Genomic DNA, 16295 nt, shown 5'->3' with positions numbered 1-16295 from the left:
ACATGAATGAGGTGGGGTGAGATTCCCGCATAACTTCTAATGTTTCATTCGGTTGACAGCGAACAAACACACAAACAGCTTTTTTTGGAAAAAGTGCTGCTTTTGTTTAAACAATTTTGGTTAAATAAGATATGAATCAACTATTTTTTTTGATGCAGAACGAAAGTAAATATTTCAAAGTTTAACTTCAAGTAAGTTTCATTTTAATCGGTGGATTCTTTTATGATTTATGGCTGTGTAAACAAAAAATGTATGGGTTTTTACCACATTTTGTCGGATTGCCACGCCCCCTTTATATATTTCTTCACATTATAATGACATAAACCTTCCTCTTCAACCAATCTATCTATTAAAAAAAACCGCATCAAAATCCGTTGCTTAGTTTTCAAGATTTAAGCATTTAAGGGGACATAGGGACAGAAAAAGTGACTTTGTTTTATAATATGTAGTGATAAAATTTTACCAAATTTGGAAAATTCACAAGCACGAAATGGCAATACCGCTCAACAATATTTGTATATTTGTCCCTGGCCTTTGTCATCAAGTGGCAAATCAGATATTTGTCATATGCGTAATTTTTATTTGGCTTATGTAGCAGCATTGCGTTCACACGATTTGGCCGCCAGGGTTGTTTTTCATTTGCCACAAGAAGGCAAATATTTAGCTTTTCTGATAAATGACAAATGTAATTTAGCGTTCACATGATTTGTCTATGAATTTGACAAATTTTTAGCCAAATGTACAAATCGTGTGATCCCAGCTTTATTTTTAAGAGGATTGGCAAATTTTAAAAGGTACAATTGGCAAATATTTATATGCAAAATTATGTTTGAAATATGTATTTTTAGGGATAAATCGATACAAGTAAATCCGAGTACATACTCGATTCTTTTCTCAATTTACCAAGTAGTTTTTTACTCGATACTTTTTACTGCGATCCAAGTAGGGATCGAAAAAGAGTACTTGTATCGGAAGCGCAAAACTTATTAGGGGTATTCTCTGAGTCTTGCAAAGCCCTTGCATGGGGCACAGATTGCACGGATTGCACGGTTAAAACCGGTTTTCGTATGGGACAGCTTTGCAAACTGTGCAATCCGTGCACCGTGCAAGGGCTTTGCAAGACTCAGAGAATACCCCTATTATGCTTCAGCATCTTTTTTGAAAAGCAACCCATTAGAGGAATGGGAAGATATGCGCACTACATTTCCGCAGCTATATAAGCAAGCCCGTCTATACATAACGGTTGTTGGGTTATCTGTCCCTTGCTAGAGGCTTTTCTAAAAAAACAGGTACAACTATCAGGCATGTTCTAAAATTCGAAAATTTGAAATCGACTCGATTTCGATAATTTTCTCGATGGTTTTTAACCAAAAATTTACAAGTCTCCCATTAAAATGATTTATTTCATATCGCTGCTGCTTCTTTTACGGTTTTCAATTAGATTATTCACTCTTTTCATCAGATACAATTAAAAAATATTTGGCAAATCGAGTCGAGTTCAAAGTTTTGAATTTCAGAACATGCCCGTATATCAAAATCTCGCCTTTCAGGAAAACATTTGGAAAAGTTGATTTTTTGGGCAAATATAACAAAAAAGGAGTTAATATAACAAAAAAGGAGTTATTTTCTCAAACTTACTTTATATGAAAAAACTTTATATATTAATCTGGTAAAAAGTGTATCCTATTGTTTTTGTATGAAAAAATATTAGAAGATAAATAATCTTGTAAAAATACATATTTTTTGTGAAAAAAATTCAATAACCTTCAAAAATTTGCAAAATCGTCGCTCTATGTACAAGTACTCGATACCTTTCCGATACGGAGTAGGTAGGTATCGATACCTTGCTTGATACAAGTACAAGTACTGATTTGAGTAATACCTTGATGGTATCGATTTATCCCTATGTATTTTTTTAATTAGGAATTGAATAACTTAATTCAACTATCCAACCAAATTCTTACTTTGCCGACCAACCTACCAAATGAAAAAGAAACGACCAAATTTGGTCGGAAGAGACAAATAGTGGCAACACTGTATGCAATGTCTGCATACAATAGGGGTATTATCTGAGTCTTGCAAAGCCCTTGCATGGTGCACAGATTGCACGGTAAAAACCGGTTTTCGTATGGGACAGCTTTGCAAACCGTGCAATCCGTGCACCGTACAAGGGCTTTGCAAGACTCAGAGAATACCCCTAATGTACATAAGTATGTACATATGCATAAAACGCATTGCACTTCGTATGCATTTCATGCAATTCGGTTCCCGAAAACTCGCACATTGCCTCCAAGAGGAAACTGCATTGGCGTTAAGCACGAATGCACTTTGAGTAGCGTGCATCTGAAAACCGTTGCATTGCCTCCACGTGTAGTTCAAGTTCAAAGCTGTTTATTCATCAAAGTAGTTACGTCGCGAATTTGTGTTCTTTATTGCTCAGCTCAATTTGTTTAACACGTCGCGACGCTTTGTTGAGCCGCTTGATGTCGACGTTTCTACGCACTAGAATGCTGCGAAATTTTGCAGCGACGATGGCGTCAGCTGTGGAGGCAGTTCGTCCAATGCAGGCATGCCCAACGCCGGCAGAACTCCATAAGCAAGTGCCCTGCGCTGGCAGAATTCAATAGGCAAGTGCCCTGCGCTGGGCACGGCTGGTCCAATGGAATACATACATATGTACATATAAGCATGAGTAATGCTTGAAACCATATACATATGGGCATATCCCAAAAAATTATAGCTTAAAAAACTAAAACCTCGCTATTATAATTTCCATTCGTACTGTCATCAGGTATGTAACTTGATAATAGAAATCGCTGCATCTTTTAGGCACATCAATATTACATAGTTACATCCCGAGCTAATAAAAGGTAGGTAAAAAGGTAATTTTTTGTCGCGTCCGTACCGTTTTCCATTTGCTTGTACCTTTGTACTTAACTGTTTGTTCAGTGGTGCTCCAATATAACGAATGATATAACGTCAGGACCGTTCGTTAAACTGAAAATTCGTTATATCGAAAACAAAAATTATGTACATAAATACATACACAGATATGTATGTATATACGCTTAGTAACAAGATTTATTCATTCCCCTGCAAAAAATGCGACTAATCCGGGATGACTCCGGGAGCAATCGCAAAGGAGCATGCGACTAATACCACTTTTGATCTCTTTATATGGAATGAACTGATCGCTTTTGTTCGAGCATGTCCTATGAAGAGATTAATTGTTCACCTTTATACCCGAATGGGTATAAAAAGCGACTATTCACTTTTAAAAAATAAAAATAAAAATTTGCGCCAGCTGAGATTCGAACCGGGGTGCTCAGTTTTGTTAGGCGAATACCCTCTCTGTGTGCCAACGCCGCACATGAAATTTCATTGACTAAGTGCGTACATATCATTAAATCGTTAAGAGTACCCGTTAGAGATGAGTTGGGGACTAATTGATCTTCAGTTATACCCATAAGGGATGAGTCGAGACTAATTGACCTCCATTAGTACCCGTATGAGACTAGCTGGGACTAATTAATGCCCAATTGTACCCGATTGAGAGTAATCTCGGAATACTCTCTTTAGATATTAGTCGCACAATTTTTTGCAGGGTTCATTTATCAAAAACTCCATACATACATAGGTTATAATATAAAGAAAAAACATAGTCAAAGACCTAAATCTAGAGCTCCACACAAAAATTTTCAGGTTTTCGGTGGTTTTATTTCGTCGAAAAGAAGTCTGATATGCTCCATTGTTTTTGAGGACGATACATCTTGAGATCGATTGCTTTTTGATGCAAGCTCCTAAATAAAAATATTTGGTTCTGCTCCACATTATTTTCTTCAGACCATTTAATTAGGGTTGCCAGACGTACTGCTTTTGGGAGTAAACGTACTCCTTTTTATTGCAATGTACTCCCTTGTACTCCCCAAAAAAAATGTCTGGAAATGTACTCCTTTATTAGCTTTGTACTTCTTTTTTACTCCTTTTTCCAGCTATTAATATTTTATCATATACAGGGTGTAAAATAATATCTGTTGCACAGTTTTTTTTTTTTTTGAAAAATAAAAGGGGCCTTTATAGATTTTGCGAAAAAGTAGTTTAGTGTTAATTATCCACAGATTTTACTTCAATTTTATTAATTTGTTTTTAAATTGAAACCTTCATTTGGGTTTACCGGCGGTAACCACTTTGGAAGAAAAGCGCAAGTCTTCGTCGGTCACTTTATTACATATCTTCTGTAACCATAGGCTAATTTCCCCCATTTGGGTCCTTTATACTCCGTCTTTTGTCCAACATAAGGCCTCAGACTCAGCAATCGAAAAGACTCGAAACTGGTGACTAGGAGGGCATTCATTCGACCAACCCTATACAGGTTTTTTTCCTTTTTTTTATACAAAATCTAAGAAAAAATACACCTGAAAAAAAGGTTCGTGCCGCATGTAGGTACTTATCTCCCAAAGCTGGCAAACGCAAATCAGGATTAAAATTTTAAAACCAATTAATAAAATTAAAGTAAAATATTTACAAAGATAACAAAAAAAACACAAAATCTATAAAGAACCCTTTTATTTTTCAAAAAAACCTGTGCGACGGTTATTATTTTACGCGCTGCACTTTGCCATTCATATTGTTGCAAACACTACTGTAAGCATGGCCTTAGGGGCAGGGCACTCGGGTATAAAAATCAGAAAAATATTAAATTAATCATAAGGCTTAAATAAATAAGAGTCTGGAATTCTTCTGTAGTTTTTAGTGTTTTAGTTGGGGAAACTTTCCTATAAGGGCGGTCATTGAGAACCGAATTCTACGAAAAAATACAGTGGACGCAAGTGAAAATTATGACTTTTGGCAATTTTTCTAAGGGGTCCCTGGGGACCCACAGGGGCCCTAGGTGGTCGGGAGTAACATTTTTGTCAATGGCGGTTCATGCCCTTTCCAAAAAGGTCGGAAAAGGTGCCACGTCCACTCCCCCTTCGATCACCATCTCTTTAACAACCGTCCCTATTGGAAAGCCAACCCATATAGTTTATTTATTTTTCACATTTATTGCTGCTTTGAAAAAGATTTCTAAGATATCTTTGTTTGCTTGTACCTAATTAATGGTAATTTGTAACAATAAATTGCACAAAAAATTAAAAAAAGAAATTGTACTCTTTTTTTATGTCATGTACTCCTTTTTTTCTATCGAAAATATAAATGTACTCCTTTCTCCGTTTCAAAATCTGGCAACCCTACATTTAATGCACTTCTCAAAGCAGTCGATGGCATCAGAAACAGTGTTGCCGCGAATCATTTTTAGTGGTAGCCAAATTCCTTAAAAAAAGGGCTAAAAAAGAGCTAAAAAAAGTCGTTGTGGCTAAAAATGGTAGCTAAAATTTTCTACTTACATATACTTATATTTATAAGTATACACGCAGACATTTTCAATAAGTAATGGTATAGAAAAACAATGAAATCTGGAAAAAAAGCTAATATTTTATCCAACCAAAAAACTTTTTGTATAAAAGGGGAAATATACGACACCAGCTTGCTGGCTCCATCAAGTGATTGTACCATCAGGATCGAAGCATACAACTCACCAGCATGCTGGTACAATATTTATTTCTTTACAAATGAGGGCGAGGAAAGATCGAAATGATTAGAGCCGAAATTTCATAATTTGTCTACCATTTTGTTAAACATTGTTTTTTTTTAATTCACAACTGCAATATCGTGAACTTAATCTTCCACAAACACGGCTTTGACTCACATAGTGCAAGAAATTTCCGCCAAAATACTTTTTACTTAGAAAATTTAGCTAATTTCACCACCTACGACACCAGCATGCGGTACAATAATAAAATTTTCAAATAGTTTTTGAAGTCGCACCAGCAGCTGGTACAATCACACCACAAGAACATACACGGTCAATCGACTTGATGAGCCATTTAACAAATAAAGCATATTAAGGGCAGTAAACCTATCTATTTTAAACTATAGTTAAATCGTTAATAGATAAGTTAACAGCCCTAACACTTTTACAGTATGTATGTATAAAAATAATATAGAAAGGCCATAATTCATATAGTCGCTGAAACGCAAAAAAACCGTAACTGACTAAAATTTTTTATTGCTTAAAATGATGTGGGGACTTATAATTCGATGAAATGCATCATAAACAATCAAAACGGGAATTTTGGATTTTTACTTAGTTACGTCTTTTTGTATTTCAGAGACAATATCAGTATTTCTTAGTTTAAAAATTCATCTTTTACATAAATGAAAAAAATGAGATCAAATTAAGCATATACAACTTTTTCAGGCCAAGTATGAATAAATTCTCCAAAGGGCTAAAAAGGGCTAAGGGCAATTTTAAATTTATGTGGTCAAAAAAAGTATGTGGTAGCTAAATCTAGCCACCAAAGGGCTAAAACGGCAACACTGATCAGAAAGCTTTATTTTTGACTTAGATACAACTTCTATGGTATTATCTTCCTTCTCTTCCAATAAGTCAATAGCGTTCTCATTTTCAGTACTCATATTCTCTTCCATGAATACATTATCTGCATTGTTCCATGTTTTAAAATTTGTAAATTAAACCATACCTCGGGAAAAATTGTATTGACAAGACTCAGTGTTCTCTCCATAACAATTAGATCTTCCGGCATCTGCAACTGTGCCAGTGGAATATCGTCATCATCATCTTCAAATTCTTGTTGCGAGTTTTGAACTAAAATGTTTTTCCAACATTTCTGAAGAGTAGGGATAAAACGATACCATGCAAGTATCGATACCCGTACTTGGAAGTAGCATCGAGAGGAAGTATCGATACCTAGTAAGTATCTGGCTAAAAGTATCGATACCTACTTATATCGATATTTGTACCTATATAAGAATTGTTTGTATAAAAAACGCTATCACATATCAATGAATTTTTGTCAAAATAATTTATGTGACTATCATTTTTGATTTTAGATGCATGGTACTTAATCTTTTCAAGAAAAACTTTAAGTTTTAAAACATGTTTTACTAAGATGGCCTCCCGAAAAACAAAAAACAAGTGCCAACTCCAATAAATTGTTTTTAAAAAGTCCCCAGAATTTGCTTCTTTTGTATCTACGTACATATTTTACTTGTTATACTTTATATTGATTTTGTACAAAGAGAAACCGTTAAAAACAGTTATTTTATAATTTATTTCATACAATTGAATTAATTAATAAAAGTCATCTGTAATATAACACTGTTCAACAGAAGTTTTGCAGAGTAACACCGATATATTTCTGAAAGAAGTAATCATGTTGATAATTTTTAGAGCGAAAAGTTGCCAAGTTCATTTTTAGAAAATTTACAGGGGACAAAAAAAAACTTTTCAAAACAATTCCTTCAAGAATTTTGCAGAAGGTTCCGTTGCAAATTAAAAGATTTGGAGCTTTTTGTGAGCCTATCGATTTTTCTGTGCCTCTTTCGGGCTTAGTAAATTTGCTTTTAATTGAATATAAACGGGAAGAAATAAAACAAGCACGTTACGAATTGTAATCCGCTCTTTGGATATCTTTTGGCTAGCGCAGTGTCTTCTCCAGCATGAACTAGGGTTTAGTTTAGCAACATCTTCCAATAAATGCCAGTTTCACCAGCATTGAAAACTGCGTCAAGACTAAGGTCATTTTTGACGATAATTTCATTCAATTTCTCCTTAAATGGTGCTACTAAATCGGCATTGGAGGAAAGTTTTTCGCCAGTTTCTTTTAAAAGGCGTATCCCAAACCGTTTTTTTTAATTTACACAACCAACCAAAACTCGCTTTAAAGTTTTCAGTGGGATATTTTGCGGGTAGATATGCATTTGCACAGCTTTGGCTTTTAAGATATTGCTGCTGATGGTCATGTGCTTTTCTCGCTGTGAGACAAACCATTTATATAAAGCCTTTTCCATCCTATGATATTTGCCTATCTTTAATGATTGCCATCTCAATGTGCCAGCATGACTACTTTTTACACTTTTTTTAAATTTTGCAAACACTCGATTTCGGAATCCCGAATTTCAAAGATATTTCTTAAAGGATTTTTCCTTCTTTGACATCATCAATTATATTTAATTTATCACCCAAACTTAGTCGATTGGGAGATGAAGGCACTTTTAAATGAATTACGCAATAGCCCCTCCAGAATTTCTAACTTGCAACTGACATAACGAGCAATGCAGACGTGCAGAAAATAAGTGGAATTGTACGAATAAATAGCTCAACAATACCACGAACTAGCGGAGTTTTGAACTGTACGTGCAGATGATTTTTTTGTTGTAAAACAAAACGCAAAGCGTTCGTAATATCGAGTTCTCCAAATTTGCAATATTCGTTATATAGAGTCTGCATTGAAAAAATTTGTTCTTTATACCGAACATTCGTTAATTCGGCATTGTTTATATTGGAGGACCACTGTACTTCCAAAATTTTTTGTTGAATATAGCACCTTCCCAGCGCTTTGTAACAGTTGTAATATACATACGATCTTTCAGCGCCTTTCTATTTTAAGCTTAGTTAAACGCGTGCGATTGTCGCGTCTGTAACCGTCCGTAAACATTACACGTACAAATACACGTACACATCTATACATATAATAAAATTGTAACAGGTCGATGTCTGTACATTATAGATATTAAAGAAAAATTAATGTGGGGGGTCTTTATTAGAGCACCAGAAGCCAAATCTACCATTTTTAGAATTTTTGTCTGTCTGTCTGTCTGTCTGTATGTTTGTTCGCGCATCACTCGAAAACGAATGACTGGATTTGAATGCAGTTTCCACCGATGTATTGCTAGAGGTCTAACTATATGAAGAAAAAAATTAGAGGGTTGCCACCTGTTTGAAAATTGGAGTTTAAGTAAATTGATAAGAAAAAATTAATTTTGCAATATGGGCGTCAAAAGAAAGAGGCTGAAGAAGGCTTACAGCCAAAAATATTTTTTTAGAGTTGCGACCTGTTTGAAAATTTACATTTAATTTAATTTATAAGATAAATTGAATATGCAATATGGGTATCAAACTGAAGGGTTTAGGAAATTTTATTGCCGAAAATATTTTTAGGGAGAGCTGCCACCTGTTTGAAAATTTTATTGTATTAAATTGATAAAATAAATGAAATCTATATCTACATCTATACATATGTATAATGAAATTGTAACAGGTCGATGTTTGTACCTTATATGCAGATATACTGTATATTTGTACGCGCATCAGGTGAAAACATGGAATTGAATACAGTTTTCACCGATGTATCGCTAGAGATCTAGCTTCCAATATAGAAGAAAAAATTAGAGAGTTGCCACCTGTGTTTAAAATTTCAATTTAGGTCAATTGAAACGCTAAAGTGAATACTGCAATATGGCTATCAAATTAAAGAAATTTACAAAGGCTTACAGCTGAAAATATTTTTGTGGAAGGTTGCCACCTATTTGAAAACTTTAATTTAATTTAATTGATAGCATAAATTAAATATTGCAATATTGGTATCAAACTAAAGAGGCTAGGAAATTTTAATGCTGAAAATATTTTTAGGGGATTTGCCAACTGATTGAAAAATTGTATTCATTAAAATTTGTAAAATAAATGAAATATTGCAATACGAATATTAAACTAAAGAGAATTAGGAAGCTTACTTTTGAAAATATTCTTGAAGCGGGTTGCCACTTATTTGAAAACTTTAATTCAGTTAAATTTATAATATAAACTAAGTGTTGCCATATGGGTATCAAACGAGAGTATTTGATAATAATAAAATTGCAACAGGCCGATATCTGTACATAATAGATGTTAAAGAAAAATTAATAGGGGGTTTAATAGATCAACACAAGCCAAATATAAAATTTTGGCACGTATGTCTGTATGTTTGTAAGCGCATCACGCAAAAGCTAATGTAGGGAGTTAAATGCAGTTTTCACCGATGTACATATTGCTAGAGCTCTAACTGAAAATATAGAATCCATTTTTTTTTTTGTTTTAGTTTATCGTCGATCATTATTCCTAGGTATTTGAACGTATTAACTTTTTCCAGTGCGTCGTTGTTTATATTTAGAGTTAGCAACGGACCGTTCTCAAAATTTCGCCTTGATATAACCAAAAACTTAATTTTTTTTTTTCTGTATGGAAAGTTTTTCGCAAAAAAAATTAAAACTTTTCGTTGTTGCTGCCAAAAAATTAAGAAATCTGAGACGTCACGTTTTACAATTTCATACAGTTCTCTTTACAATGTATTTCACTAAACTACTAAACGGCTGCATCGACTTGGTTCATATTTGGCAACACCTTGAAGATTAATATTCTGACCAAAAATTTACTTGGTATGTAGCTCGGGTTATTCCTAAAATTCTTATACAGACTAAAACGTAAAAAACCAATATATCTCTAAAACCAATTACGCTGTGGAACTGAAACTTAGCACTGATGCATATATTACAAATGCATTGGGAAAGGAGACGTGGCTCCTTCCTTCCATACAAACTGAACTTCTCATATACCTTATCTCTGGAACTGCTTACGCTAACGTCCTGAAATTCTACACAGCTCTATATGTTATCAATACCGTAGTTATGGCGAAAAGTGGTAATTGCTGGAAAGGCTGGCTCGATACACATTTACGTAAACGCGCAAGTATCATTCGATTGGGAACCATTTTCTCCTAGATTTCTAAATCCCATTGAACTATTGTAACTTTGTCTCTAATTTTCAGTAAGGTAAAATTTATGTAAAAATTGTGAAGAATGTTTTTAAATTTTTGACAAAGAATGGAGCTTTGCTTTTACGAGTTTCGCTATAAACTGTCCTATCTACATATTAGGGCATTCAATCCCGAAGCATTTTAACAATCCCGGGATTTCGGGATCCCGAGAATTTTCGGGATTTCAGCTTCATAATAACTTTTTGCATTTTACAGTAGGTTCGCCTTTTTCAATCCACACAGATTCATTGTCAACACATTTGGTCTTAGGGGAGCATAATGCTCCTTAGTAAAAGAGTATGTAATTTGATGTTTAAATGTTTTTAATTCTAAAATATCTATACTATTTCTCGAAAACATTTACTCATATTTACAGAAATCCTTTCCCAAAAAAGGCCAACAAAGTAAAATGAAGAACAATTCTGCCACACTGTAAAAGCTTTTTGTGTTTTGAATTGCTACCAGATTTTTCGTTATTACACAGTTCTTGCACAAAATATTTGAACAAGTACAGTTATTCAGGCAGTTCCTGAAATTCACTTCCAAGTACATATGACTCAAGTTCACTTTGAATCCAAATTTTAGTGTTCTGTATTTCTCGTGTTTTAAGTCAAATAAATTCTTTTTTCGTTTTCAACATCTCTTTCATTTTGTAAATGAATCAGTAAAAATGTCGGGATCCTGGAGCTATAATCCCGGGATTTCGGGACATGGAAAAGTGTCCGGGATCCCGGAATCCCGGGATTCTGGATCCCGGGATTGAATGCCCTACTGCATACCTATTTGCATAAAATGATAGCCGTTTTCGTTGTTCGGAATAAACTCAAAAAACACTGAATAGAGTTCCGTCAGATTGTCGGAGTTTATCTTACATACAAATATGGTGCAATTACATGCTACTAGAAAACTCGCTAGGTGATGCTGGAGTAGAGTTATTTATAAAAATCGTATTTATTAACCGATTTCGTTCAAATTTTAAATGTGAGCTATGTACCTGTATGATGGAAAACTCTTTTGATTAAAATTTACTTGATTAGTGCCGCTGGAGTTAAGGTTGAAATTCATAACACGTATTCATTTTATGGTAAGCAATGGTTTTGCAGAAAATGAACCCAATGGATGGCGCAGCAGACGAAATATATAGAAACCCCGCGTGGTTGGTCTGCTTTGGCACTATGTTTAAGTTATACGAATTTAGTTTTCAGATGTCTAAATGAAGGATGGGGTTAAGTTTTTCTGACGCCCTCATGCACGATCATGCGGTCTTGCATCTACCCAGAAATCAGTTCATAAATTTTACCACGGATTGTAAAAGTGGTGAGTTAACAAGGAAAGATCACCGTAGGTATATCAATTGTTTCATTTGAAAGATACTTAAGAGATCACACGACTCATTTAGCAATGTAACGCACTTCTGTGCTCTTGAGTTTCCCTATAAGAACTTTTATTGGCATACGCATCGCACCAATGTTGTATTTGCAAGATCATACAAAAAGATTACGCATGCCTGGCAGAGACCTCACAGGTGGAAATAAGACCATCGGTAAAGCTCATGACACCGAAAGGGATTGGATTCAATGAAACTTTATTTAAATTAAATTAAACTTTTTTCAGATTCAATGAAACTTTATTCAAACCAAATGAAACTTTTTTCAAATTAAATGAAACTTTATTCAAATTAAGTATTAAACATTTTTAAATTAAGGAGCAGGAAATCAACTTAACCTATTAAGAGCCGTTTGCACCATGTCTGGCTAACACTAAAGGCTCTGTTATGCATTCTTGGCATTGCTTGAGAGTTGTCACATAAGGAATCTGTTAAATGAGCTTCGCGTGTAAGCTGTTACCCAACGCATAGCATTACATACGTAGAAGTATGTTGGTTTTTGATTTTTACGTAAAAACACGTACGTAACAGAGCCTTAACTCCCAGTTACACATCGTTTTCGACGTTATCGACGCCATACTTATATCAGGGAGTCGATAACGCCGATTATGATGTTTAACTGGGAGAATATTTTTACTGTTGCTACAAGAATTCAAAGCTGTCAACTATTATTTTCTGAAGGGAGAAGAGGGAAATAAAGTAAAAATAATCTCCCTTCTCACTCACTCGCTTAAGCGAAATGTAAAATTTGGCATTTGCAAAACAATTGTCTAATTGTTTCTTCTAACTTAAACAAGCTTGGATTAGAGCACAGTCTAATCACGGCAACATTCAACTTCGGTTCAAGAATAATTTTGACATGTCCCATTTCTCTTTTCCTTTTCACATCATCTTTTACATGTACTCCCGAAAACAGAGATATTTGAAGTTTTATAAAATGAATAATCTATATGATTTGCCTAGTTACCAAAACCCCTCGAAAATCACAACAAACAAGACAACCTACCAAAGCCATATTTTAAGAAATGAAACTACCAATTTTGGTCCAATTGGACCGAAACGGCAACACTGTATTCAACATGCCTTGACCATAAGGGAGAGCAACACGTAATAGCTAATTCAAAGTAATCCAAAAAAGAAGTTTCATTTCATTTGAATAAAGTTGCACTTAATTTGAAAAAAGTTTCATTTAATTTGAATAAAGTTTCACTGAATCTGAAAAAGGTTTCATTTAATTTGAAAAAGGTTTCGCTTAACATGAAAAAGGTTTCATTTAATTTGAAATAGGTTTCGCTTAATTTGAAAATGGTTTCATTTAAACTGAAAATGCTATATAAAATAGTATCCTGAAATGCCAGCTTAATAGGGTCGAGCCCCGAAGCCCCCTCCCCCCCCCGCCGATGGCTAGTACGTTTATAAACAAACATCCCTGGTAGACAGTTACTAGCTAAATCTCCCATGTATTCTCCAGGAGGTTTACCTTATGTATCGGATAAAATTTATATGAGTTTCTTAAGGCCCGTGTGCAGAAATTACCGTATAGTCTTCTATACGTATGAGTTTTTGTCGTCTTTTAACACCCTAGTAAAATATGTCTCCTTATGTATAGCTTCTCTCTTCTTGTCGTCAATCTTGTTGAGTATCTGTACTCTTTTCAAATTCACGTATGTCATGCTCAACCATGCTTGTTCAGTGAAGTGAAGTGAATACCTCAATAACTACCGGCAGTCTTACCAAACTATTACCGCAAAACCTACTGGTAGTCTTACCAAGCGATTACCGCCAAACCTACCGGTAGTCTTACCAAGCTTTTACCGCTGTGCCGGTAGTGTTACCAAACGATTATCCTATTCAAATGAAATTTTTTTTCTTATATTTTCATATTTTTTAATTATTTTGTATGTTTTATGTTTCTTACATAGTTATATCCAAACATATAAATAACTTGCGCATAACAGGGTCCACCTCTCCAGAAGGGCACCCTGAAATTGTGCATATGGAAACTGTGCATACGAAATAATGCATATGAAAAAAACCGAAATAATGCATACGAAAAAAACCGAAATAATGCATATATGCACAGATTCGGCTGAAACCGAAATAATGCATATGAAAAATACCGAAATAATGCATATATGCACAGTTTCGAAGTAATGCATGCATGCACAGCAGTGGCGTAGCCAGGAGAAAAAAAATTTCCATCGATAACTTAAATCTGTGACACAGAATGGCTAGAGGCGTCGCCTGAGTGCATTCTTTCATATATTTATGTATGTGCCAGTTTTACCGTTATATATTTTTTATCTACTCGTTTATTCCATGGGGTCTTCATGCTTTATTTAAATTTTAAAAATTAAATTACTATACCGTTTCAAAAATCTGAAAATTCACTGCGGGAAATTTTTGTATTCTCTTTTTGTCTTCGCGTTCTCGTTTTTGCCTTTATAAGTTTTAAAAAAAGGTTTTGAACGAACCATTATATCACATTCCTAGACAAGTTTTGAAAGAATATTTTCTATACTAAATTTTATTAAAACAAAATGTCGAAATCAGTTTCATATAGAAACAGTGTCATCGTTAATTAAGAAAGAGATGTTCTTAAATATCATAACTTTACGACACTCACATATTGACAAGATTTGACTATTTATTTTATTATATTTAAATTTAAATTATTTGTTTATAAAAATATTGTTTATTCCTTAACAAACACTAAATGAAAATAAGTTTACTCTTTGAACAACATTAAAAAAAAATCGACAAACTTTCGTAAAAATTTCAAACTTTCTATTTCAATTTTATCTCTTAATATTTTGCAGTTTTTTAGCTCATTAAATGTTGCTAATTTTCTTCCATATTATCTAAGTATGTTCGACGATTTTTTGAATGAAGAAAATGAGCAACGCCTTCATCAAAAAAAAAAATATTAAAAATCAACGATAAGTCGCAGCTATGTATTTTAAACTTGCGCTTTATTTGAATTGATCGGGCTACAAAACTGCATACTCAAAATGTGTATTTATAGGAAATCTAATTAAAAAGCTTTACGAAGGTTTGTTGATTTTTTTAATGTTGCGCAAAGATTAAACTTTGGATTTATACGGTTTTTGTTAAAGTGTAAACTGCATTTTTATAAACAAATAATTAAAATTATATAATTTTGAGATAAATGGCGAATCTAGTTAACATGTATAAACTTTTGATAAGCACTTGAAATGTCAAGTTTTAGTACTGAATTCCATTCATAATAACTTTAAAAAATTTGTTTGTTAAGAAGTGTATCTTAAACAAGTAAGAGCAGCGCTGTCTTCGGCTATGCCGAAGGCTTCATACCTTTCATGAACATCTGAAAATTTTACTTTGACAGATTACTGTATTTGAAAAAATTTATATATTTAGAGAATACATAGATAGAGGAGATACATATATTGATGAAAAACCATATCTAAACAATCAGAGGTATGGAAGATATGTAAACTGGTAACACAATTTATTGGGTTTAGACTCCTACATAAAGGAAATATATCGTAATAACTGGTATCTGAACAATCAGAGGTTTCAGCAATAAAGCTTATGCAACATAGATTTTGACGATTTTCTCAGTAGACTTTGTATTATTATTTACAGAATAGCTTACGAAATTTATCTGTTTTAGCAGTTTAAATAAAGGAGTTTTACAGTAAAACCCCATATCTGAACAATCAGTTGTATGGAGGATATAAATAGGTTACAGTGACCCGCTCTTTGTTAATTTTAATGTTAACTTTCTGTTGGCAATTAGTGAAAATATTGCGAAATTTTATGTTTCTAGCTGCATATATGGAGAAGTTATAACAAAGAATCTCGAATCTGAACAATCAGTTGTATGGAGGCTGTAGGTTATAGCGACCCGATCTTCGCTATTTTCACTGAAAGTATTGTTTTGATAACGGGTGGAAATATTGCGAAATGTCATGTTCCCAGCTGCATAAATGGAGGAGTTATCACGAAAATTCTCGTAACTGAACAATCAGTTGTATCGGAGATATATGTTATAGTGACCCGATCTTTGTTATTTTCACTATAAGTATTTTGCTAATAATGACTGAAAACGGCGCGAATTTTCATGTTCCTAGCTGCATAAATGGAGAAGTTATCGCAAAAAATCTCATATCTGAACAATCAGTTGTATGGAGGCTATAGATTATAGCGACCCGATCTTCGCCATTTCCACC

At 33.9% G+C, this 16295-nt stretch overlaps 1 protein-coding gene and 1 pseudogene across 12 annotated transcripts in view; both read right to left on the bottom strand.

Annotated features, from left to right (window-relative positions):
- Positions 1–16295, bottom strand: part of LOC118735137 (Krueppel homolog 1) — a 428624-nt gene that overhangs the window by 325769 nt on the left and 86560 nt on the right. The gene's annotated exons all lie outside the window — the stretch shown is intronic.
- LOC118735143 lies at positions 3596–6734 on the bottom strand (annotated as a pseudogene).

This window comes from Rhagoletis pomonella, unplaced genomic scaffold (assembly GCF_013731165.1).
Source record: "Rhagoletis pomonella isolate Grant_MI unplaced genomic scaffold, Rhpom_1.0 Rhpom_scaffold_00003, whole genome shotgun sequence".
NCBI classification, from domain to species: Eukaryota; Metazoa; Arthropoda; class Insecta; order Diptera; family Tephritidae; genus Rhagoletis; species Rhagoletis pomonella.
The sequence above is the reverse complement of the archived record's forward strand: the minus strand, read 5'-3'. Positions and strand labels throughout refer to the sequence as shown.